The sequence below is a fragment of the Chiroxiphia lanceolata genome, chromosome 6, assembly GCF_009829145.1.
Source record: "Chiroxiphia lanceolata isolate bChiLan1 chromosome 6, bChiLan1.pri, whole genome shotgun sequence".
Lineage (NCBI taxonomy): Eukaryota > Metazoa > Chordata > Aves > Passeriformes > Pipridae > Chiroxiphia > Chiroxiphia lanceolata.
This window is the reverse complement of record NC_045642.1, coordinates 18,373,539-18,397,216: the sequence shown is the minus strand read 5'-3', so window position 1 is coordinate 18,397,216 and position 23,678 is coordinate 18,373,539. Positions and strand designations below refer to the sequence as shown.

The 23,678-nt window shown below is 39.9% G+C and overlaps 1 long non-coding RNA gene across 3 annotated transcripts in view; it reads left to right on the top strand.

The window, feature by feature from the left end:
• Nucleotides 1-23,678, top strand: part of LOC116788077 — a 182,911-nt gene that overhangs the window by 134,746 nt on the left and 24,487 nt on the right. For 2 of the 3 annotated variants that reach the window (XR_004357533.1, XR_004357532.1), the window contains exon 3: nt 12,140-12,221. This is a non-coding gene — a long non-coding RNA (uncharacterized LOC116788077). Of the gene's footprint in view, nt 1-12,139; nt 12,222-12,751; nt 12,917-23,678 lie in introns of those variants that run through there. The other variant, XR_004357531.1, reaches the window with a different exon arrangement.

Here is a 23,678-nt window from a genome sequence, read left to right as displayed (position 1 = left end):
TCTTGAGTCACATCTGGGGAGAGCATCATCAGCAAGTCTTCAGGGCTCAATGTAATGCCACCCATCAGGGAGCAGAGGTGCAGACTGCAATTCCTCCAGGACCCAGGTGTGTTCCTTTGGACCTAGTTGAGCTGGGAAGGAGGTGACTGTCCACAGCCACCTGCCAAAGGTTACTGCCTCAGTGATCTGTGGACAGAGCAGTGTGTGAGTGCTTCCTTATCTGCTCCAGGCATAATCAGGCTGCCTAGCTCAGGTCAATGATTTGCATTGTTTTATACCAGTACTGATAATTCATTTTTCCTAAATGTAAGTAAGCAATTTTGACAAAAAGCAGCTTTTCAGGCAACACTGTGGGGAACATTGAGAAAGGAGTTGCAATGCTGGAAGGTGTGAAACTCTTCTAAAGGTACATGGGAATGTAGGAAAGAAATGTGATGGCCTCAGATTCATAACTCTCTGCCCTGTGCTCAGGGCTTGTTTGACAGCAATGGGTGAACTAAGTGCATTTATGGTTTGCAGAAAAAAAGTGAATTCTTAGACATAATAGTAAGTACGTGGATAATACCACAGAATGACCAGCCTACTTCAGAAGAGTGTTACGAACCTAATAATGCCTTTGTTTAAAAGAACTGAAACACTAATTCACCTCTAGAACTGAGCAAAGTATTTATCATTAGTATCATGCTGCCAGATTTAGTAGTGTGAAAATAACGCAAAGAGTAATCTGTAATGCAAATGTTGATGTCTGATTAATAGAGAAAATAACATGAGCAATTAATCCACAAGGGAATAGATCATTATAAATGTAAATTAGATCATCAAAGGGTAAGCCACACAGAAATAAAACTACCCCAAAACATGATTAATTGTTGAAATTCCAGTAAAAAGACATCTTTAACAATAGTCTCCTTGGAAGACATGTCATGTGGTTCATCAAAATTCTGGACAGGGTTATTTTACAAGCCCAAAATTGATTAGCTTCATTATGAACATGATGGGGACATTTATTCCACCCAAGATGGCATTCTGTTTTAGGGATAGAGCACAGCCTTAGCACGAAACTGACTCAGTCCTGACTTATTTGTTGTAGTATAGTTTGCTTGGGTAAGTCAGGAGACACCTTGCTTGCGTTTTTTCAGGGATGAGCATAGCTATTACATGCATAAATATATTTGTAGCTGCATATGATCTTAATCACTCCAAGATACAGTGTTAGAGGAAAGACTTTCTGGTCAGGACATAGAGATTTGTCAAAAATTAGTTTCTCTTCTTGCCTCTCAGAAAAATTTTCAGGTGACCTTGGGCAGATCGCTTTGTCTCCCTGTGCTTTGTTCTCTACCTTGGTTTTGAATGTTTCAGCTTAGTGGTATATAACATGAAATTATTTAAAAGGTCTTAATTTCAAGTAATGCTAGGAATCTACTGTTGTAAAATCCTGGTCACTTTTTAAAAGCTCAATTAAAGATGTTATTCTTTTCTAACAAAATAAGTCTTACTGTGCTGTTAAATGCTCAAGTTACTTCATACTCTGAAGATACGCAGCATTTTAGCGCTGTTTGTAACATTAAAGGCCAGGATCACAATCTGCATCTTTCCTGAGGTTAAATTTTACATTTTGCTGTTATTAGAGACCTACTTAGAAACTTGGCAGTTTTCCCCGTTTCTGAACAGAAACTAGACTCAGTGTACTTTACTGCAGTAGTTTAATTGCATTTTGCATGGTATTGTGGTGTGCTGAACACCCTGCAGAACTGACCTATGTGACGCCTTGCTCCTTATGCAGGGACAGTTGGAGGTTGAGATGTGTTGCAGGAATGAGTATTTCAAATAATGTCAGAGGGAGGAAAAATATGAGAAGCATCTCTGGTACTGGCAAGCAGGCCTATGAGCAGTCAGGGAATTACTTGTAACAAGAGTCCAGAAAAAGCTAGCAACAAACTTCTGTATACAGGACAGATTGACAAGAATGTTGAAGCTGAGATAGAATCAGAACAACTTTGTCTTGCTGTTCAGCTTCTTCATTTGGCTAAACAAGACATTCTAAGTATTATATTGCAAATAAATATTACCCAGGAAGTGCCATATCTTTCCTTACATTCTCTTCTTGGTAGAAACAGAACCCCAGTCCAGGTTAGCCTCTGGGTTAGAAAGCATCTCAGATCAAGTTTTGCATACTGCTCTACTTAGATTCTTACTGCTGCTTCGTCTGTCCACATCTTTGTGTAACATTCTGTATATGACACATAGCAGAGAGTCACAAGTCCTGGTTATGTCAGGAAGTCATGTGGTCACCTCTCTTGAGCTTGTTTTCTTTTGTTTTGGCATCTTACCCTTCAATTCAGTTTTGCGACAGTTTTTTTTCTGTGCTTTGAAGGACAGGAGGGTTGAAACCTCTGTAAAAATGGGTGTCTTCAGAGCCTCTTGGCTGTTAACAGACACTGAGTGTTGACTGGTTCCATACAGGAATTGTCATCTCAACCGTGGCTTGAAGTTGTTATCCAAAAAGTTTACTTTCACTACAAACCACAGTCAGTAATTTTTATTGCTCCTGGATAATATTTTCAGCCCTGGCAGACTTAGCTTTTGCAAATACTAGAGTGCTGATGCTTATGATGCAAATTTCTGTAGCTGAGAAGGCCACCTGATGGTAAATGTTTCTGCTTCTTCCCTTCAGTCAAATGGTTCTGAGGCATTTTTTACAGGAATTTAGTTGGAATACTGTATTAGGTACCTTGTGGTTTTGAGGCTCCAACAGCTAGATTTAAACGCTGTAGAACATATACAGAAAACCCAGGAAATGAGAAACAAATACCTGACAGGAAAAAGCACTTTTGCATTTTTATACTGTCACTATCTCTTAAAAAACAACCCTTTTGGTCTGATTCCTATGTGCCGCACTCCTGTACAGGAAAAAACTTGGCCTTGACTTACCTTTCATTTTGAGCTCCTGAGCCTTTTGTGGTACCAGCAAGTCTCTTCTATTACTATAAGTATCCAAGTTTAAATAGCAGCCTTTTTATGCCTGTAATGGAGAGTGTCCTACCTGGTCCTCTTCAGCCCGAGAAAGGGTGAGTGTAGTGCCTTTCCCTAAGGACTTGTAACATAAATGGTAGGATATGTATTTTCCTGAGTTCCCTTAGGGCTATACAGAGAACCCTGGAGGGAGAAAGACAGCTGAAGAAATGAATGTTGGTAAATTGCAATAAAAGCTAGCAGACAGGGAGAGATATATGAATGCAAGATACATAAGGTTGTTAAGTGAGGGAGAAGACTGTGAACCCAATTTATGCCAGTGGCATGAGGAATGAAAAAAGAAAGGTGGCACTCAGTAAGGTCCCTTGGTTCGTTCCTCATAAATTTTGAATTGTCTGCCTTTTGTGTTTTAGTATCCTGTAAAATGCAACCCTGGGATTGTTAGAAGATGTGCTGTGAAGGTGACAGGAAGTGAGAGAAGAAATTTCCTCATTCTGACCTTCATTCCTCTGCTCATCAATGATTTGTTAGTCAATTAACGTGGGGTCAGATATATCTGTAGTTTGTTAATGTATTATGCTCCAGTAGATTATGTTATTCAACTTACCTTGTCTGCATCTTTAGAACCACACTTGGCATTAGAATATTTTTGGCTCACTTGGATGAAGAAAAAGATTTTAATTTTTCAGCACCCTCTGTGCAGAATGGCAGTTATGCTTTTTATATTTCTACATTTTTAGTGGAATATAAAGAAGTTGCTGTTTAAAACAAACGTGGAGGCCTGCTAATTCGTAGAAATCATTTAAATTAAGGGGAAGGAGAGGCAGTCTTTTGGCTTTCCTATTATGCATTAGTTGACTTAAATCTGGAGGGACAGTTTGACTAATACTTCTGATGATCCTCCTCAGGATCCTTGTCCTGTGTCCCATTATCTAATGCTTCCTCAGCCTAGGGACTCCACCAGTGTTGTCATTTCATCAGGCCATGGACCCTTGGGGGCTGAGAGTTTTTCAGCTTTGTGCTCAGCACGTGTGCAGTGCAAAATGACCGTGTGCTCCTAGAGAGCAAACACTCAGTGCTAATGAGAAGTTACTGATGAGGTGTGAGGAGTTGCTTTCCAAAGCAAGGAGTGTGCATTGATTTTTTAAACTTTGTCACTACCTTCCCACTTCATCCTTGGCTGACATGCAACCCTCTAAAAACTGAGGTCTGGCTATATTTGTCACTGATTTGTCATGTCACTCAAGAGGCCCATGGCAGCTCTGCACATTGTAGGCTGTGATCCATCCTTGTAGGAGGGTAGTGGAAGCATCAGCATCAAATGTGGATTTGTTCTGCTTGTAAATAGGTTAAAATTGTGTCTTGTGATCTGGTTACAAATTCTCTGGACGTCAGCAGAGAAATTTGATAAATGTCTTGGCCTTTCCATGTGGACCTCCACATGGCCAATAGCTCATTTGAACTAATTTTTTTTGACCAATTCCACAGGATCCCTAAGAGTGGCCATTCTGGCTGGCTGGAATTCAGATTGCCAGGAAACAAAGTCTCAGCTTTTTATTGTCTTCTCTGTCCTTCATATGATGTAGCTTTTTTTCAAGGGGGTATTTTTAAACTGTGTCTGCCTCCATAAACTTCTTAGGCATGGTTGTCTGTACCATGTTTTAGTCAAGTACCTGAAGCCTTAAGTTCAAAACTTATGTTAAGAGAGATATGTAGGACAGGCTTCTTCCTCCTGTCTTCTGTGTATGCCATCTAGTTGTGTACTTGTTAGAAAGAGTACTGTCTGTGAGCGTATGTGCGTGTGTGAGGGTACTTGGCTCTCACTGAAGTGGGATTCACAGCACGGTACTATGCACATATCAGCAGCAGTCACAGTATTAATGTTGGTGAAGGAGGTGGGGACTAATTTATTGATTTCTATAACACCTAAACTCATTGAATGTGAGGGCAGCTGTTTCAAAGCTGTACGCCTCAGCCCTCTCGGTTTCGTTCCACTGGCGTCACAGCTTTCTGAAAGCGAATGCTGTGTACTGTCTAGGGAGTTTTCTGTTGAACTTTTAATAAGTTTGTGATGAGGTGCTGTACAATTCAGCAGGTAATTGGCCTGTGTGTAACCCAAAATGTTTCTACATGAGTATGTAGGTGAAGAGCAGTTGGTACTAATTAAATAATTGCTTCCATTAAGCTGAACGAAATTAATGCAACTTAGATAATGGAGAAAGGCAAGTGGGCAATTTAACTGCTGTGGATTTGTAACAGAATTTTCAATGATTCACTTTGTGGCAAAGAAGAAAGAATTGGGAAATATTGCTACAGAACAACTCAAATAAAAAGGGATCACCTTGCAGTATTTCTGCAATATTGCAGAAAGCTTTTTATACTTCTGTAAGGTTGCATGGTTATAGTTAGATCTGGGAGGGGGAGTATGCCTTTTTCTTTTTCCCCTCAAGGAACTTTTAAGACTTAGAAAACTTGAATGTGCTGACAAGGTTGTGTCATTACCCAAAGCGCCACAGCGATCTCTATGGCCAAAAATGCAGTGATCCAGTGCTTGGAGATGAGGCAGGTCCAAGAGCAGGCTGGGGTGTTGCAGTTCAGGTCAGCAAAGCAGAGAGGGCCAGGCAAAAGTTTGTGCAAACCAGGGAAGGCCCAAGGGTTTGATCTTCATTGCAGCTCTATAGAAAACTGATTATTCCTGAGATGAATATGTCTCTTACCAGGGCTTCAGTTGCTATTGGCAGGGATTCCTCCCCACCCCTTTTTTTTTCCACCTGGAATTCCAGCCTGAAACTGGAAAAACTTTATGAAAGCCAGGCAAATGACAAAAACCTTTTTTACTTCTTTATTTGAATTTACCTCAGTGTTTGTGAGTGTTGAGTCTTTTATCACAAGAAAGAATGTGTTCATCTCTGGCATGGTACTGTAATAGCAGTGAAAAATGTGCATTCAACCATGGGTTGAAATTTTCTGTTTTAAATGCTTCTGTCTAATCCTAGAGCAAAGAAAGCCCAACCGAAGCAGGCAAAGCTGGGAGAGGATAAAGTCTTGATCAGCAGTCTTGCTGAGCAGAGGCAGACAGAAAGATATCCCCAGGTGCAAGCAGAAAGCATCACAACTCTTTCATTTTCAGTGCCTTGTGTCTGAGAAATTCCCTGAAAACTCCTGTTACCAGTAGCAGTGCTGGATATTGTGGGACTGACAATCAGTGCATTCCTGGTAATTTTATTTTTGCCAGTGCTGCTGTTAAGGATAAACCACAATAGTTCAGTTGTCAGTGGAAGCTGTAGGGGAGGGTAAGTATGATCCTACAGTAATTTCCTCCTAGTCTCACCTGTATATCTGTACTTGCTCTCCGAGATCTGAAGTCATGTATGGGAGTACAGGATTTACCTGCCTTGTCCTGTTATTTTAAATGTCTTCTAAGTATCAGATGAGATCAAAACCCTTCAAGTGTTCTTTAGATAAATGGCTTGCTCTTTGTAAGCAAAAGCAAAAGATTGAATTGTCTTGACATTTTATAATCTTTCTAATCTCAGATGTTGAAGTTTAAATGTATTGCAAAAGGGCCCTGTCATTTTTCTGAAGTCTGCTGGGTCTCTGAGGACGGGATAAATATCTTCACTTCCTTGCAATCTCATTTATGTATCTGGTCCTGCGACCTTCGTGAGATGGATGTAAGGTTTTGTTTTCCTCAGGATTGTGCTGGCCTCTGGACAGTTTAGGCATACTTGTTACTAATTTATATCTGATGAGGAAATTTGAAAAGATTCAAATATGGATTTATTCTCTGGAATACCTCAGCTACATGAGTTGCTCGAGGGTGGAGCTGGGTGACTTCTTCTCAGTCAGTACTCTCCTGTTCTCCATGGTACTACTGATCTCTGTTTGAGCTGCTGGAATCTATTATTTGTATAAAGAGTTTTCCCAGCCTCAGCTCTAATCTTATTTACTTGTCAACAGTCTGTATACAGCATAGACACAAATAATTTCTGTGCCAAGCTAATATGCAGTGCAAGGAATAAACATATTTAGGTGGCTATGTTGGATTTGGGAGGCTGTGAAGCTCATCATTCTTGCCTATTCTTATCAAATAGTGGACTGCAGCATTCTGGTACCATGTAGCCCATCAGCAGTAGAGGTATTTCTGTCAAGGGAAAGAAAGAGAGAAAATTTAGTCCTTTACTCTTTCTGCTCTGATGCTTCAGGAAATGCAGAGCAGAGAAATGTGATCCCTGAGGATTTTTGCAAATAGTGAAAAGAGGATATATAGAGAAGACAAAAATGAGCTACAGGATGCCATACCTTGAGGGATTCCAGATTCAACTGACTTTTGATACCTCAGGCTTTAAGCTGTCTTTTAGTAGTAGGCATTGTAGATGATGCTGTCTTCAGGCAGCAGACAGCACCATTCAGGCGCTCCATGAACACGGCGGGTGCTGGGGTGTGTTGTCAATGAGCCGTCTCAAGTTCTCATACCAAAATGACTTTTTTGATAGTCACTTTTCCCACAGAAATGTCACAATTAGTGATTCTTTACTGATGGTAGAAGGGTTTTGTCAATCATTCCCCCCTTGCAATGAAAGCAGTCCAATTAATAATGCTGAGAGGAAATGTTTCACAAAGGACTGGAAAATGTACCGATTTTGAATACTGGTGAGAAATAGAACCTTCAGTGTACCAGTATTTTTTTAAAAAAAAGTGTTTTCTGATGAGCCTTGTCTTGGTAAGGAGTCTCACACATCAGGGGAGGTGAGGTAATGACTGTCTGGCTGTTGTGTTAGAAATATCTGTGTATGTGAGAGGCTGGTGGTGGTGGTACATAATCCTTGTTGTTTAAAGACACGCTCTCAGGTGGGAGCTACTATATAAGTTACTACAGTTAGAGCTTCTCTCCAGCTGCAAGGGCAAGGACTGTGACTTACGTTGCTGGCGTTCAGATATTTTCTAATGCACATTTGGAGTGATCACTTCTTTCAGTTACCTGGCTGTCCTAAGACCTGCTCTTAATCCTGAATTTTGGCCAAGACTGAACCTTGGGTACCAGGGCAAGGAGATCTTGAGCTAGAGATGTCTTCTCTCCCAGGACACAGAATGCCCCGTTAGTTGCCTTTAGGGCATGATGGAAATACCATTCATTTAATCTGTTTAACCTTGGCTGTACTGCCACTGCCCTTCAGATTTCTGGTTTTGTATACTTTTTTCTTTCCCCTGCAAACTGAGCTCCCTTCATCAGTTGGAGCTGCTGCTGAAGAGCAAGGAATTCTACCTTGTGCCAGGCTTTTAAAGAAATTATTTATGATTCTAAGATGATTGGATGTGTTTCAGTGTCAGCACTGGGTATGCATTTTTAAGAATGCTATTGAAACATTAATACAAAAAATCAGCTAGGTATGTTCCTAGGATGCTATTTTATAGCATTAAAGAAAGTATTGAATAGAATACTACTGAACAAAAACTTCTAATTAATTTATCAAAACATTTTCAGCACTTTCCTCCTTCTAGAACAGGCAGAATTTAAACAAATACCAAGCAAAGAAAGGGAACAGAAACATTTTTTTGACCTTACATCTCTGTTGCTTTAACTGAGACTAGTTAGGCTGAATACATAATCATAAGCTCAGAAGCTTAATATTTTGTTGAAGGGAACTTGTGTAGCAGGAGCTTGAAAAGTCACAGTGGGATTGATGTCAAGTAAGTCTGAAGTTGTGTAGGCTTTGAGCTTGTTATCTGCAATAATGTGAGTTAACCTCAGTGAACAATCAACAGCTGCAGTCATGGGCTAGTAGAGCTTCCAGATTATGACCACAAAGCAATCTTGACTTTTTTATCCTTTGAAAATTCAATGGAAAAGTGTAAAGAAGAACTTTGTGGTCAATATTTTGGTGGGGCCAGTATGATTTTAGAAATTTTCAACAAAATGGATGCTGACATTCCTTAGTAGTCTAGTTTTCTGGCAGACATGAAAAAATAAGTTCATAAAACAAAAAGATTGAACACAATGAAAAGGGAAGAATTCTATTTTAGATTTTGCTAAGGACTTAGATTTTGTTAATTTTGTTTATTTTAATTTATTAATTTATTAAATTTTAGATTTTAGTAATGTTGCCTATAGATACGTTTCATTAGGTGGGCAGTAGAGCTGCTCCTCTCTTCAGGCAAAAGTTCAGAATTTATTTCTGGGCTATGTGCATGGTCAGTTGTATCTTCATATGTAGATCTCTGTACTAAAGTGCAAACAGATTTACATCAAAGGAATTTAAGTTGTGGTGATCTCTAAGAGAGATCACTAGATCAAGCTAATTCTCTCTCTAAGATTATAAATCAAACTAGATCAAGTGATACATAAGACATACAAGCACTCCCTTGAATTGGAAACAAAGCAGAAACATTGCAGAAAGAATTCCTACAAGTTTAAGTTTACTCAAATTTTGTTGTTTTTGCTGCTTTTGCCCTTTGAAACTGGAACATATGTGGGATTCTGTTCATTCTAATAAGCTGGAAACGAAAATAAAGACACATTTGTCCCAATGAGGTCCTTTTTAATACATAGAATTCTCCCAAGGCGATCTCCATTCATGCCTTATTTCTGTTAAGTCCTCTCTTAAAAGCTGCTGGGAAACGGAGTTTGGATGCAATTTTCCAGTTGTGAATAATCTTCCTGTTTCTGTAGTATGGATGCAATTTGGATTGAAGAGATTATGAGGGAAAGCAGCACCTTGCATAGCAATAGCACCTTGATATTCTAAGTAGCAGAAGTGTTCAAAATTGAGTAAGGACATGTCAATGCAATCAGTAGTTCATAATATCCTTTCCCACATAAGATTACTTCTTACTTGAAAGATCTTCTAATGCTGTACTTGAATTGTTTAATTTATGCAATAGATTTTTTTTTTCCTTCTTGGTACTTCTCCTGAACTGAGAGTGTGCTTAAATGAAAAGCAATGGCCTTACTTCTTCTATCTGTCTAATCTAATTAATCTATTTCATTTATTCAGTAATTAGACCATGCAGATTTTTTTTACTCATGAAGTAGAAGACAGGAGTGCTGAACATCTGTGTTCCTGTGGAGTCTGTCTGGTAGAATAAAAGACATCCTCCAGTGTCATCCTCTTCACTTGAAACAGGTGTTTGAAGTTCACCCTTTTGGATGGCTTTGAACCGTAGGCAAGGAAAGCCTACTGGGAAAATAAACATCAAAGGCCTTGTAGGCCTTTTGAAAGAGTTAAATCGCTCTCTGATCTCACTGGTTTCAGTCAGGCTGTTAGGTCTTTAAGCATCTTGTCTTTGAGGATTAGTCTGAACTCTTAATTGTCCATTCCTGATGGTTTCTGTCACTCCAAGTGTACTAATCCTGCCTTAATAACTATGCCAGTCATTGCATTGGCATAAAAACTCTTGCTTTTTTGCTTTATGACATTCTTCGCTCAAAAACTTTCCCTTCAAAGCCTTTCAGCCAGTTCATAATTGGGGTGATGGGAGGTGAGAAGCAGAAGTAGAGTCATAGCACTTGATAAATCGTTTTTCTTAAGTTCTCTGGGCTTCTGGAACAAGGGAAGTGTCACCAAGCCACGTTTTTACTAAAACAGCTATTAGCAAGCTGTTAGTGTTGATTCCCAGGTGCTTTGCATTAGAACGGGATCTAACATCTGCACTTGCCAAGAGTCCTGTGGGCTTTGAGAAGACGGTGTGCATTTGTATGTAAATCTTATCATGATGGAAGTGGAGTGCCACAAAGATGATTACTGGACTGGAGCATCTCTTTTGTGAAGAAGAGCTGAGAGGAGAGAGCTGGGACTGTTTAAATTGGAGGGGAGAAGGCTCAGGGGGGATCTTATCAGTATATATACATAGCTGAAGGAAGGGTGCAAAGAAGTTTGGAGTCAGGCTATTCCCAGTGGCGCCCAGTGACAGGACAGAGGCACAAACTGAAACAGAGGAAGTTCTGTCTGAACATCAGGAAAAAGTTTTGCTGTGAGGGTGACTGAGTGCTGGCACAGGTTGTCCGGAGAGGTTGTGCAGTCTCCATCCTTGGAGATCTTTAAAAGCTGTCTGACACGATCCTAGACAACAGGCTCTAAGTGCCCCTGCTTGAACGGGGTGATTGGATCAGGTATCCTTCAGGGATGCCTTCCAATCTCATCCAGTCTGAGATTTTGTGAAGCTAAGTTTTAATGCAGAGCATCATGTAGGTAATGACCTGACCTGGAACAGAGGTTTAATTTTCCAGCCATCTTGTCTCCTCCAGCACTATGTGCAGTCATCTCATTCTTTTGTACAATGTGGTCCCACTAATGACATCTTTTGCTGTTATATTGATTTTTTTTTCAATTATTTTTAGTTCATTAAAACTCCTTCAATTTCTGTATGCATGAGATTTTGGGGAGAACTCAGCTTTCTTTAAAAAATATAAATAAAAAATTAGTTTTTGTGGTTATACAAAAAAAGATCAAGAGTACAACTTTCTAAAAAGCCAAAATACTATGTAATAAAGAGATTCTATTGCTCTCTGTCTTATGAAAACATTTTGATTTTTAGGAAGCTGATTTTTAATTTTTCTTTTTGGTTTTTCTTGTATTTTCGGGTTTTAACCAACTTCTCTTCCCCTTTTCCCCCCTGTTTGGATTTATACGTTATATATTCTGGATGTGTAGGATTTATGTATGTGTCTTTTTTGAATCTCAAGTCCTTGAAATGCTCCTATCTGATCCAGTGTTTAATGGGATTCAGATTACACAAAGAAGCTGATAATGCTACCATGTTCTAATGAAATGCTCGAACATGGGCCTAAGTGGAAACATGCTGTGTGGGATGTTCAGAAGTGCCCAGGAGAAAGGAGTTTAAAATCCCACTGATGATCCCACTAGCCTGAGAACGTCTCCTCCTTGCTCTGCTCCTGCTGCTGTTGGTGGGTGTTGTCATTCTGATGACTTCATGAACCAAGCTATGGGTTTCATGCACCATCCCTTTATAGTCACACTGATGAAAAATCTTACACCTTGCCAGGTTTTTCTCTATTAGGTTTCAGTCCAGTGATTTTAGAGTAGTTAACTGGGGAGTGGCGGTGGTATCTCTTTTGTCCTTACCAAAGGCACAGTTAGAGAGAGCTGTTTTCCTTATATTTTGTAAAAGACACAGAGCTACTGACACACAGGCTCTTGTTTTGCAGGTCGCCAGTTTACGGGTTGTGGAAAGGCCACCTTGTCAGCTGGGATCACATCAGGTGCTCTGAGCTCCCGTTCCTGCATCAGGTATGTGAATAGTTGTGATCAATTTATTGATCTAAAATAACATTCCAAGTGGGTAATTGCATTTCAACTTTAGGCCTCAGTGAATGGCGTTCTAAAGAGTAGAAATGACAATCTGCAGAAGCTATTACAATTAATATAATGGGTTAGGCTGGTAACAGAGATGTTGTTTACTGCTGATGTGGATTGTGTTTCCTTGTTTCCCTCCAAGTGAGGTGGCCTGGAAGGACATTGTGCTGAGCCCTTTGGGTGAGGGGACTGAAATGGGAATTGAATTATTATCCCAAGATCCTCCTTTTTGTGTTAATGTTACTGGCAAACTAAGTGATGTGGGTATTGTTTATGTGAATACTGAGCGCAACTGTATTCTTTCCAAGTCAGATCAGTTTTTTTCTATTTATGACGAAGGCTGCTATATTATGAGATTTCACTGTTTAAGAAAAAATAATTAAATAAGATCCTGTCTACCGAAGTCATGCATGAAATATGTCCATCTTCATTCTTTCCCCCAAAGTTACATCTTTTTTGCACAGCCTGTGTGTTTTGAATAGGAGAAAAAACCAGCCCAGTCCTTCCAGTCATGCTGCAGAAACAGTGAAGGTGTTGAAGAACACGCTGTGGGAAGAGAAGGACAGATAAACAGATTAAAATAGAGATGCTGCAGCACCTGGCACAGTTGCTGTACCTATACAGTTGATCACCCAACAACAAATGACTGAGATGCTGAGATATATTTGGGATAATCTCACAGAGTACAGCCCCTGAAGTGGGCAGAAAGGAAGAAGATGATGCACAGGAATTTATGTTCAGTCCTTTCTAGAGCCTTGTAGGGAAAAATATTTTTGAATCTTCTGGAAGATTAAAACTACAAATAAAACACTGTAATGACTTCCAAGTTGGTGTATCTGAAGCAGTGAAGCTTTCAGGTAGAGGGTCAGTCTTCCCCCTTTATTTTATTTACCTTAAGTACTTCCTATTTTAGTTTCCTTTAAACAGTTACAATTGACCAGTCCCAACCTCCACCTGAAAGTCAGATTTTACCAGAAATCTGGAAAGAAAAATAATTTCTAGTTTGCAGTTAAAAAGAAAATACAGGTGAAAGTAAATAGCAAGTACTTACTGCTGACAAGTTGCTGGAGACACTCAGAAAAGCAGTCACCATTGCATGGTGTCCCTTTTCACTGGGAATTGCAGGGGATTATTGAAGTCTGTGTAGGTCTGTGGACTTTTGCAGCACATCCAAACTGAGGATTTGCCCCAGGTCCATGGTATGAAGTGCAGTAGATGTTGGGTATCTGATGTTAATGCATATCGCCTTCTCACTTGGTTAATCTCGTACTCTAAAAAGCTGGTGTCTATCAGGAATTTTTATGTTCCTTGATTTTCAGTGACCCTTCTCCTCCTGCTCCTAGGTCTTTGGTTGTTTTGGTTTGGGTTTTTTTTTTTGTTTGTTATTGGTTTTGGCTTTGATTTTGTTGTTGGTTTTGGGTTATCTTTTTTTTTTTTTGGTGGGAAAATGTATTTTCTTTGCTTTAATGTGTATTATGTGACTTCCGTGTTAGTTACAACTGGAATTAAGATCTGTTCTATATAGTTAACATTACTCTGTGTCAATCAAAATGAATCAACCGAAGCTCCATGATTTATGCTAGAAAAGAACTCTTTTTATTTCTTTTTTACCCTTTTTGTTCTCTGTGAAAACTAAAATATCTGTCCTTTAGGAGGGCTATTCTGTCCTTGTAGGTTTTGCAGTTAAATGGAACAGGAAATGTAGTTATTGGTAGCGTGGCCATAATTTACCAACTAATAGAATCTTTAATTGGACTAGGTTTTTTTTTTTAATTTACTGAAATACCGTGTCAAAACTTAAACAACTTTGCTTTCAGTTCTCAAACTGAATAACAGGTTTAGGCCAAGGAGATTCATCAAACACAGAATTTCAGTGGGTGGACTGACCCAATTTTCTGCATTGTTAGTGATGATTTTGTTGGTTTTGTGTGACTATATATTTAATTCAGCAGACCTTCCAATAGGCAAGGTTCAAAAAAGAGTTGGAGGCCTCTTTGTTTTCTTTATTACTGTAAATTTTCACACAGCATGACTGTATAATTTGAAGGATACAGCTCTTAGGGCCATGTTTACTCCCTCATCCTTACAGCATTGTGCACAGCACTTCTGTATGAAGTGTGCAGGAAAAAAACCCCAAACAAAATCTGGTTCTCTGCAGAAATTTTTAATATTGAGTCTTTAAGGTGGTCTTTATAGACTAAGGCAAACCCTTTTTTTCTGTGGTATAAGGGCTTCTAGAGAAACATGGTGAATGAGTGCTGGGGGCATCTGTTTGGGTTGACATGGAATATGTTTGATTATGCATACAGTAATGGTTTGTGCTTAATACAAAAGAAGTGTGAGTTTCCCAAGTAGTATTTCACCGTTGAAATGAGGCAGTATGAATTATCATCTCAAGTGGAGCATCTCTGGGAGGTGAGATTTGACCAAAATCATCTACATAACCAAAATCATCTACAGATGTGGAGATGAACTGGTAGAAAAATGGCATACTGTTGTCTTCTTTCACTAACAGAAAGAGGGAAGGGTCTGCCTGTGTCAGTGCAGTGCTTACACACAGACAGGGAGTCTAGACGAGAAGCTGTCAGGTTGTAGACGCTGAGGGATTTAAAAGGATCTTTGTGCCATGAAAGGAGTTTCTACCCGCATGCCTGATGTTAGGAGTGGAGTTGTTGTGGAGGGGAATAATGCTTTGCTTTTCCCACCAGTGTTTGTTTTTCTTTAGCTCTTCCTGCTTCTGGCCTCACTACTGACAGGGAGACTGGTTTGCCATGCTAAACACCTTGGGGCTGACAGGGTAGAGAAAACCTATAGAGGCTCCTTTGGCAGCCATAATCAATAAGAAGTGAAAAATCTCACTTTGAGAAGGCCTTTTCCAACTGTAAATGGCAACAAAGGTCACAAAGGTGAAACCCTGATTTTTAGATCAAACTGTCAAAGCAGAGGACCAGGAATCTGAGCCCAGGGGAAAGATTTGCAGACCAAGAGTTTCTCTCTGCTCGTCTGTGAGCACCTTAACCAAGGGGAGAACTGCATTGTGCCAGGCACTCCTCTAAAATACCTTCCTCAACCCATAAGCTGGGGCTTTGCTTAGTACATCCCTCAGGATTTAGAACCATCAAATTGTTAAGGTTGGAGAAGACCTCTATGATCATCGAGTCCAACCATTAATCCAGCACCACTGTGTTCACTGCTAAACCTTGTCACTTGGGGTGCCACATCCACACATTTCTTGAGACTTCCAGGGATGGTGATTTCACCACTTTCTTGGGCAGCCTGTTCCAATGCCTGACCTCCCTGTAAGTGAGGAAATTTTTCCTAATATCCAATCTAAACATCCCCTGGTGCAACTTGAGGCCATTTCCTCTCATCCTATCACTTGTTACCTACCATTCACCACCAGTTTCTGGGCCCAGCCATCCATCCAAGTTTTTAGCCAGTGAACAGTGCACACATCCAAGCCACGAGCAGCCTGTTTCTCCAGGAGAATGCTGTGGGAAATGGTGTCAAAGGCTTTAATAAAGTCTGGGTAGACAGCATCCACAGCCTTTCCCTCATGCACTAAGTGGGTCACTTTGTCATAGAAGGAGATCAGATTGGTCAAGCAGCACGTACCTTTCCCAAAATCACACTGGCTGGGCCTGATCCTCTGTTTGCCCTGTATGTACTGTGTGGTTGCAGTCAAGATGATCTGTTCTATAATATTCCCTGCCACCAAGGTCATGCTGATAGACCTCTAGTTCCTCAGATCCTCCTTCTGACCCTTCTGTAGGATGGACATTATATTGGCTAACCTACAGTCAACTGGGCCCTAGTTAGCCAGGACTGCGGACAAATGATTGAAAGTGGCTTGGTGAGCACTTCCAAAAGCTCCCTCATTATCCTATTGGGGTCCCTATACTTGTGTATGTCTAAATAGTGTAGCAGGTTGCTGACCATTTCCTCCTGGGTTATGGGGGCTCCAGTCTGCTCCTCATCTCTGTCTTCCAGCTCAGAGGGCTTGATACCCAGAGGTTAACTGGTACTATTAAAGACTTGCTGCAAGAACTTTCAAGCTTCTTTCAAACTTCAAGCTTCTCCAAAGTTCCTACTTGCCTTATGAGAGATGGTGAATTTCTCCAACTCTTGTGAGAGTCACTGGAAGGTGAGGAAACTTTATTAATAAAATCTAGGCAGAAGGAGGGATCAGAATTAACTTTTTAACCTATCAGGTCTACTTTATTTTTAAAACTAAGTAAATAATTTCTATGGAAGAAAAAAAGTTTTTTCTTTCCAAATAGATTTAATTGCCAGCAAGTCACGTTGAAAATGGGAATAACAACTTTTAATTATGAATGGGGATAGACAGAAATTCCCAGAGCACCTGGTTAATCAAAAAATAGAGGCTTAGGAGTGCAGTATTTTTCCTGCTGTATTATAGTGATAATGGCAAGTCATTCAGAAAGCACAATAGGAAAAGTTGAGTCTAGCTGATATATTCTTGTTTTGTGATGTTGAGTAATTGGTAATATGGGCTCTTGCTGTCTTTGTTTTGCACGAAGCAGTGCAAGCAAATAAATAGGTCTGTATCCTGTATTGCTGTCTTACTCACAACTTAGCTCCTTATTTTGTTGATGGGGAGTTTTTATTCCCTTTATGTTTTGGGTTCAGCTAGGAAATTTAGTGGTAATAAAACCACAGAGCTCTTGCTGCAAGCTTTGCACTGATACATCTCAGTGTTTCATGAAGTGTGATTAACCTCACATTGCAGATATGTGACAGAGAAAGAGGTTTGCCCCCATTGTCACTTGGCTGGCAGGAGAACTGAACTGAGTATCCCTGGCCTTGAGTCTCAGCTCCCTCTGTCTGACCATGCTCTGCTTTGGTTTGCTCATAGAACTGTCAGTGGTATAATTCCTCCTAAGGATGTGGGGAAGGTTTTAGATATTAACCAGGTATCTTTCTGTTGGCACAAAATTAATTTTAAAGGAGAGATACAAAAATAGCACATCCTTTTATATTAGGTATCATATGTCCTCTGGAAGCATCTTTGCCAAATGCTATTAATGGCTACTCAAGAGATTCATTCTATTATCTTGACTAGCTTATTTATAAAGTAGTTTGACATTTTATTTGTCTGACTTATCTGTTGTTGTAGGGAGATCTTGTTTTATTACCCTTGAGAAAGCTGAAATGTTAACCAGGAAATACAGGAGCCCCTTTTGTTACTTTTTTACTATGAAATATGAACTCACAGAGTGGAGTGTCAGCTTTGCAGTAAAGGAGAATTCTGGGCTCATGGTTGGGAAAAATGGTGCTCAGGAGATTTAGATTTGACTACAAACAGAATCCCACACCCCCTCTGGGGTAAGTTGCTTATTCCTCAATCATACAAAGCAGTTTTGACCCCTGCACACCATACCTCTCAAATGGGAAATTGTGCTGGAGCTTTGTCTTCCTTTGGCACTGCCAAGGTCCCAGTTCACCCAGTCAGGGTGAACAAGCACTGCAGGGAGGGAGTGTGCTGGAGTGGAGTTAGGTTCCTGCTCCCAGAGCAGACTTTGCTGTGACCAGTAGGGCAGATGTAGTTTAAAATACTGATGACACTGGTGAATGTGTACTGTCGGTAGTGTGAACTATAATGGAACTATAGTATGTTAACAAAAAGTCCTTTTACCTGGAGGAATAAGAATCATTTTATATGGTTGTCTTTTAGGCTGAACTTGTTTCTTCCTCAGCCAGTTCAGACATACTTGACATCAGCTGAAAGCTCTTAAATTTAATGGCTTTGAATGTTTTTTTATTGATATTCTGGTGTACAGTCCTCCCTGCTTCATGATTTCCTGATTCCACCTTCATGCATGCACACACACTCTCCATTTGGGAACACAGGATAAATATTTGATTTGATTATGATCTTTGGGAGGCACTATCAGTAGGAGCAATTTGTTGAGGGGCCAAGAGAAAGCTTAGAGTCAGGTAAGAAGCAGAGAAAACCGGTTGAGATGGATTTGCAGTTTTCTATGTGTGAGCACCCTATTTACATTTTGAGTCAAAGAAGATAAAAACCATCTGATTAATAGAAGCCTGGATGAAGACATGACCTGCTGCATTTTTTTAAGCAGTCTGGTAGATCCTCAGCTTGGCATCCAAAAAAATCTGTCCTTTCATATTAGAGAAAAATGTAAGGTAAATGAAACAAGTAAGTAGAGCAGGCATATATTATTAAGCAAGTTTTGTGAGAGTAAATGAATATCCACATTTTTAAAAGGAGTTTAAAACTCAGGCCTGCAGAAATAAATTTCTTTATCTTAATAATATACAACATCTAAGAAAGCTTTTGCTTTTTGAGAAAAAAATGCAGAAAACTTTAGACTTTTCTGAAGCAAAGATAATTGCACTCTTGCTTATTTTAATTACATTATCCTAAGTAGGTCGCTCACATGCTTAAACTGTGGAAAATTTAGGAAAACTTAGGAACCTGGCATAAGCACAGAACCAAGGGACCTTTATTCCAGTCTCCTTTTGCAGTGCCTGTATTGCTCCAGCATTTCAACATGGACTGCCTGCAGTCAGAGAGAACGTTTACTTGTATTTGTTTTTTAATCCAGACTGGTGTTAGCACTTCTTTTCTGGGTCAACTGATTTCATTACAGACATGTTCATTGCAGTCAAGCTGTCTTGTAGCAGCAGTGATAAAAAGATAAAATCAGGCTTCTGAAAGCAACGGTGACAAGATTGGCTCTGAGTGGATAAAGAGACTGAAAATAGGAACAACTTCCTGTGGTCCGAGATGGTACTGATTATTCACTTTCTGATTTAGGGTGTGTTTTGTGGCTCTAGAAGAATGAGGCAAAAATTACCAACTCAGTTCCTGATTTCTTAAATGTGTGACTCTGTTTTCTGAGCTTAGGATGCTGCATGTCCATTTGGTACTGAAAAAGTCTGACCTTTGACGTCATCTCAAGAGCAGCAGAGCTCTAAGCACATTTATAACAGCTCTTCCCCTCTTCAGCTGCTTAAGTGGTACACCAGAGCTCCTCTGAAAACTTGAGTAAAGGGCTCTTTTGGAAATATTTTAGCTGCAAAGATACAATGTAGAGATTAGTAGAAGAAGGACTTAGGGCTTTGCTCTTCATTTTAATGTAGATACAAGCTGGTCTTTAAACTCCTTGGGGACCCCCGAGAAAAAAGGTTATAAAGGTGATGCCATTGGGTATAATACATTTGGAAAATGCCAGCATTTCAGACATGGCATGTGTTACCAAAGACAGTTTAGTGGGATTTGCAGTACACAGAACATTTGTTTCAGAAAAAAAATCTCTATCCTCTGCTTTTTACACATCTTCTGCAGCTTCTACAGTGAATTGTGCAGCCTGATCAGTCTTATAGTTGTTATTTTTTTTCTGCTTAACTCTTTACATATGGACATACAAAGGACCTGAGAGGCTGCTTTGGACTGTCATGTGTTTGCTGGCTGGAGCTCTGCCAATATAACTTGATGAGATTGTAATGGTGGGCAGTCTTTCCTGGAGTTCAGGAAACAGGAAAAAAAAAAGCTGTGCTATGAACAGAGAAGTTTGCATAAAGCACACTCTGGTGGAAACAAGTCATGCAAGGTGGTTAGCAGTGCAACTAATTTTTTTTTTCACTATGAAGCCCATCTTCCTTAAAACAAAATGGCAGTTATTGGCAGTTTGAACTTCTCAGTGGTGTTCAGAATTAAAGGGTTTTATAAGCATGAGATTTGATGTTTTCCTTCTGTTACAATAGCAGGTAAGGTTTTTCCCCCTCAGTTTGATCGGAACTTCACCAGGCACAGAGAAGAGAAAGCAAGGTAGTAAAGAGGCAGAACCTCTGTTTTTACTTCTTGGCTGTTGGGTGTAGTCTTACGGTGAGGGGTAGGAGCCACACTGATGTCCTGATCCACAGTCCTTTCAATTCAAAGACTCTCATCTATTTAAAAAAAGTGGAAACAGGCTTCAAACCTGTCTCCTTCTATCAGGCTCATAGTGTTGTTGGCTGTTCAACTTGGAAAAAAGAGACATTAAAATAATATTATCCTGGAGCATACCCCTTCAGTGATACATGCCCTGTCTTCTGCTTGTTTGGTGTTCAGTAGCACTGTGTCACAGTGTTGTTCATTAGCTCCTTGCTTGGTGTGAAGAGAGATCTCCCTCTGGTTCCAACCCACAAATTGTTATGACTGATTACTAGAGGGGGAAATGCTGTATTCTCTTTATAGCCCTATTCTTACACCTGTCCCTCCTTCTCCTCAATGCAGTGGATACTTTTCCTTCTCTAGTTTCTTCTGTAAGATCATAGGTTGTAGTGGAAGTGACCTCAGTAGGCAGTAAAGACTTGAAATGAAGTTGAAACAAAATGAGCAAAGCTATAGGGAAAGTGAATTTGATTGGAAAGTTTTCACTGTGTGATCAGCCAAATCCTGAGATCAGTCTATTCCTGGACTTTTCCTAGGATACGCTATTTTAAATTAATTATATAGGTATAGTCCCCTATGCGGATGTTTGTTCTAGAGTAAGAGTGTCTATGTAGAAATTGAACTCCTGAAACTACTTGAAAGTATTTATTCTGCAGTAGCTACTTTGATTTCTAAGCAATTTCTAAGGACCTACAGTGATTACAGCTGATACAGCTTTTATTCCTCACTGCTTGCTTAAAGAAGCTCAGAGACTGTCCCTGGTAATGAGTCAGGTTCCGAATTGTGCCCTTTAATTTTATTTAAATTAGCAGAAGAGAACAATCTTCTTGATGCTTCATCTAAAAAAGCGTATCACAGATTGAAACATTGCACTGTGTATCTGTGTGCTGACTCCACAAACCTCCCACCCTTTGCCACCATCTCTTTCATAACAGTAGAGTTTAAATGTGGAAACATCTCTTAAGTCAGACAAGGATATTTGGCTCAGAAAATGAGAGGAGGTTGTCAGTGCATCACATGAAGTGATATGTGAGGGGATGAGATGTGTCTAATGGAAAAGACTGGAAAAAAGCAAGGGAAGTGTACTGAGGGAGAGAAAACCAGAAGTAAAAGGAGTGGAAACAGAGGAAAAAATGCAGTTAGAGGCTGTTAGGTCCTGATGAAATTAAAATGAGTGGCTGTTAATACACAGGAATTGCTCCATGACTTTGGATAAGCTGGAGCTCTCTGCTCCACTGGCTTCCCTGCCATGCAGTCCCTGTTCACTTCAGCTGAGAACTTGGCCTTCATCACTCAGGGGTTGCCATCTGTCATAGTCACCCACTGGCCTGTGAATTATTTGTGCTTGTCTAAAGGCACGAACTGCTGATTGCGTGAACTTGCTCCAGGATTGATGCTGTAGCTCAACTGGAGGCCAAATGGTAGAGCCTCAGCCCAGGAAAAGCCCCAAAGCAGCTCCCCCAGCTCTGCCCAAGGTTCCCAAAAAGAAAGGATGTGGGCCTCAACTGCGCTGCAGCCGAGGCTGTGTGCACAGTAGCAGTATTTAAAACTGAAAAAAATAAATGCTGTTCACCTCAGGTAAACATTTATCTAAGGTATCATTTATTTAAGGACCTTACAGTTTTATTATTGTTTGGATGAAACTTCACAGAAATTTGGTGTGATAGGTCAGCTATTTCCAACAGAAATGAGTGAAGATACCAAAGAGAGCTAGGGATAACCTTTGGCTTACTAAAGCACATGGCTCCTGCCCCTTCCCTTGGGCAGTATGCACAGTTTCTTCTTCATCAAAAAAATCTTTCCTCTACATGGAGCTCATGAAGAGCCTCACGTTCTTTGTGTTGGACCACAACTTCATTACGTTCCTGACGTTCTGTTTGCTTTCAGTTTGTTGCCTGCAGTTCTGGTGAATCAGCATCTTTTACTTGACCAAGAGCTGACCTGACTTGGCTGTGCCCAAATGTCTGTGTCCAGTTCTCAGAGGAGTTGCTTTGACACCAGGTGAAAACTGGAGAACTTAGTCACTCGCTGGAGGTCTTGACTTCAGGTCAGCTCTGAGAGCTTGGTATTGCTCCCTTTTCTGGGGTCAACAGAAATCAATTAATCCTTATTTGGACCTGATTGCTTCAAAAGGTCTCCCTATTCCAGGACTGTTTGGATGGGTAGGAAATGGTTAAAAGTATCTGCCTGCAAACATTTGAGTTTGCCCTCACCTTTCATTTATGCTAAGGGGAAAATATGATACATACATTAGACTATAGCACTGACCAAAAAAACTCCAACACTTTGCACCCAGTGAGCAACTGATGAATGTGATGGTCTGTTTAGATGTCTCTGTCTCCCTGCAGTCACTGTTTAGAAACAAATAACAGAAACATAAACACATTCCTGAAATCAAGAAATAGTTACAGTTCATCAACAAGAGAGAGTCAGATTCGAAACTGGTGAAAGTTACCATAGCTTTATTAAAGTTTCATTTATTTATGCTTACATTATTTTAGCAGCGGGATTTCAAAGCTCTTATTGAGAGCATGGCATTGAGAGTAACTGAATCAGCTTAAGTAAGGTGGCAGTGGACTCTGCTGTCAGTAGATCAGAGCTGGGAGGGAGAGTTAGCCCTCTTAAATCAGATGTGCTGTCAGTAAAAGTAATTATGTGGAACTACAGCCTTAATAGAGTGCTGCAATTTTATACCAGCTCCTGATATGACTGGTAGCTAAACTTTAATTTACCCACCACCCCCTGCTCTTCATGCTGACTACCATAATTATGAAAGCTGCTCTCATCTGAAAATGGTTTTAAGAGTTATCAGTATGACGACACTAAAGGTAGACTAAGAGCGAGTCATATACTCCGTATCATGAATTCATAAACTAGTGATCTTGTGCCAGTGGCATAATAAAACAAAGTTAACATTCTGGAAATCCTTTTCATAGTCCAAGTACATACTCAACTCCTATTAATTTAAACCTAACTTTTCTAAAAGTGCACTGATTCTGTTTGTAGTGGGTTTGGAAGATGCAAGTCCTGTTTATGGGCTGTCTCAACATGTCTTTCTGTTATTACAGAGCTGTTCCAAATTTAGTTTAAAGCTAAATTTATGCAATTCCTTCATATCAGCTGAATAATGCTTCTAGTGTCTTGAGCTATAGATTTTTTTTTTAGTTAATTTTGCCAGATTTTATCTATTGCTTATATATTGCTTTATAGTTTCATAGAAACTTTCTGAAGGACTGGAGAGAGCATCACATAACAGTATTTTTTAAAATTTCGATAGTGTACCAGAGAAAGATACTTGGGTAATCCTGGTTTTTGAAGTTTAGTCAGGCCTCAGTTGGAATTTCTGGACATGTCTGTGGCACAGATTTAGATATTTTTTGCCATTTTGAATTTTTTTCTTTTGACTTCAGGAGGTACTAAATCTAATAAGGGCAGACATGTCACTATAAAATTGAAGCAGAGACAGGAAA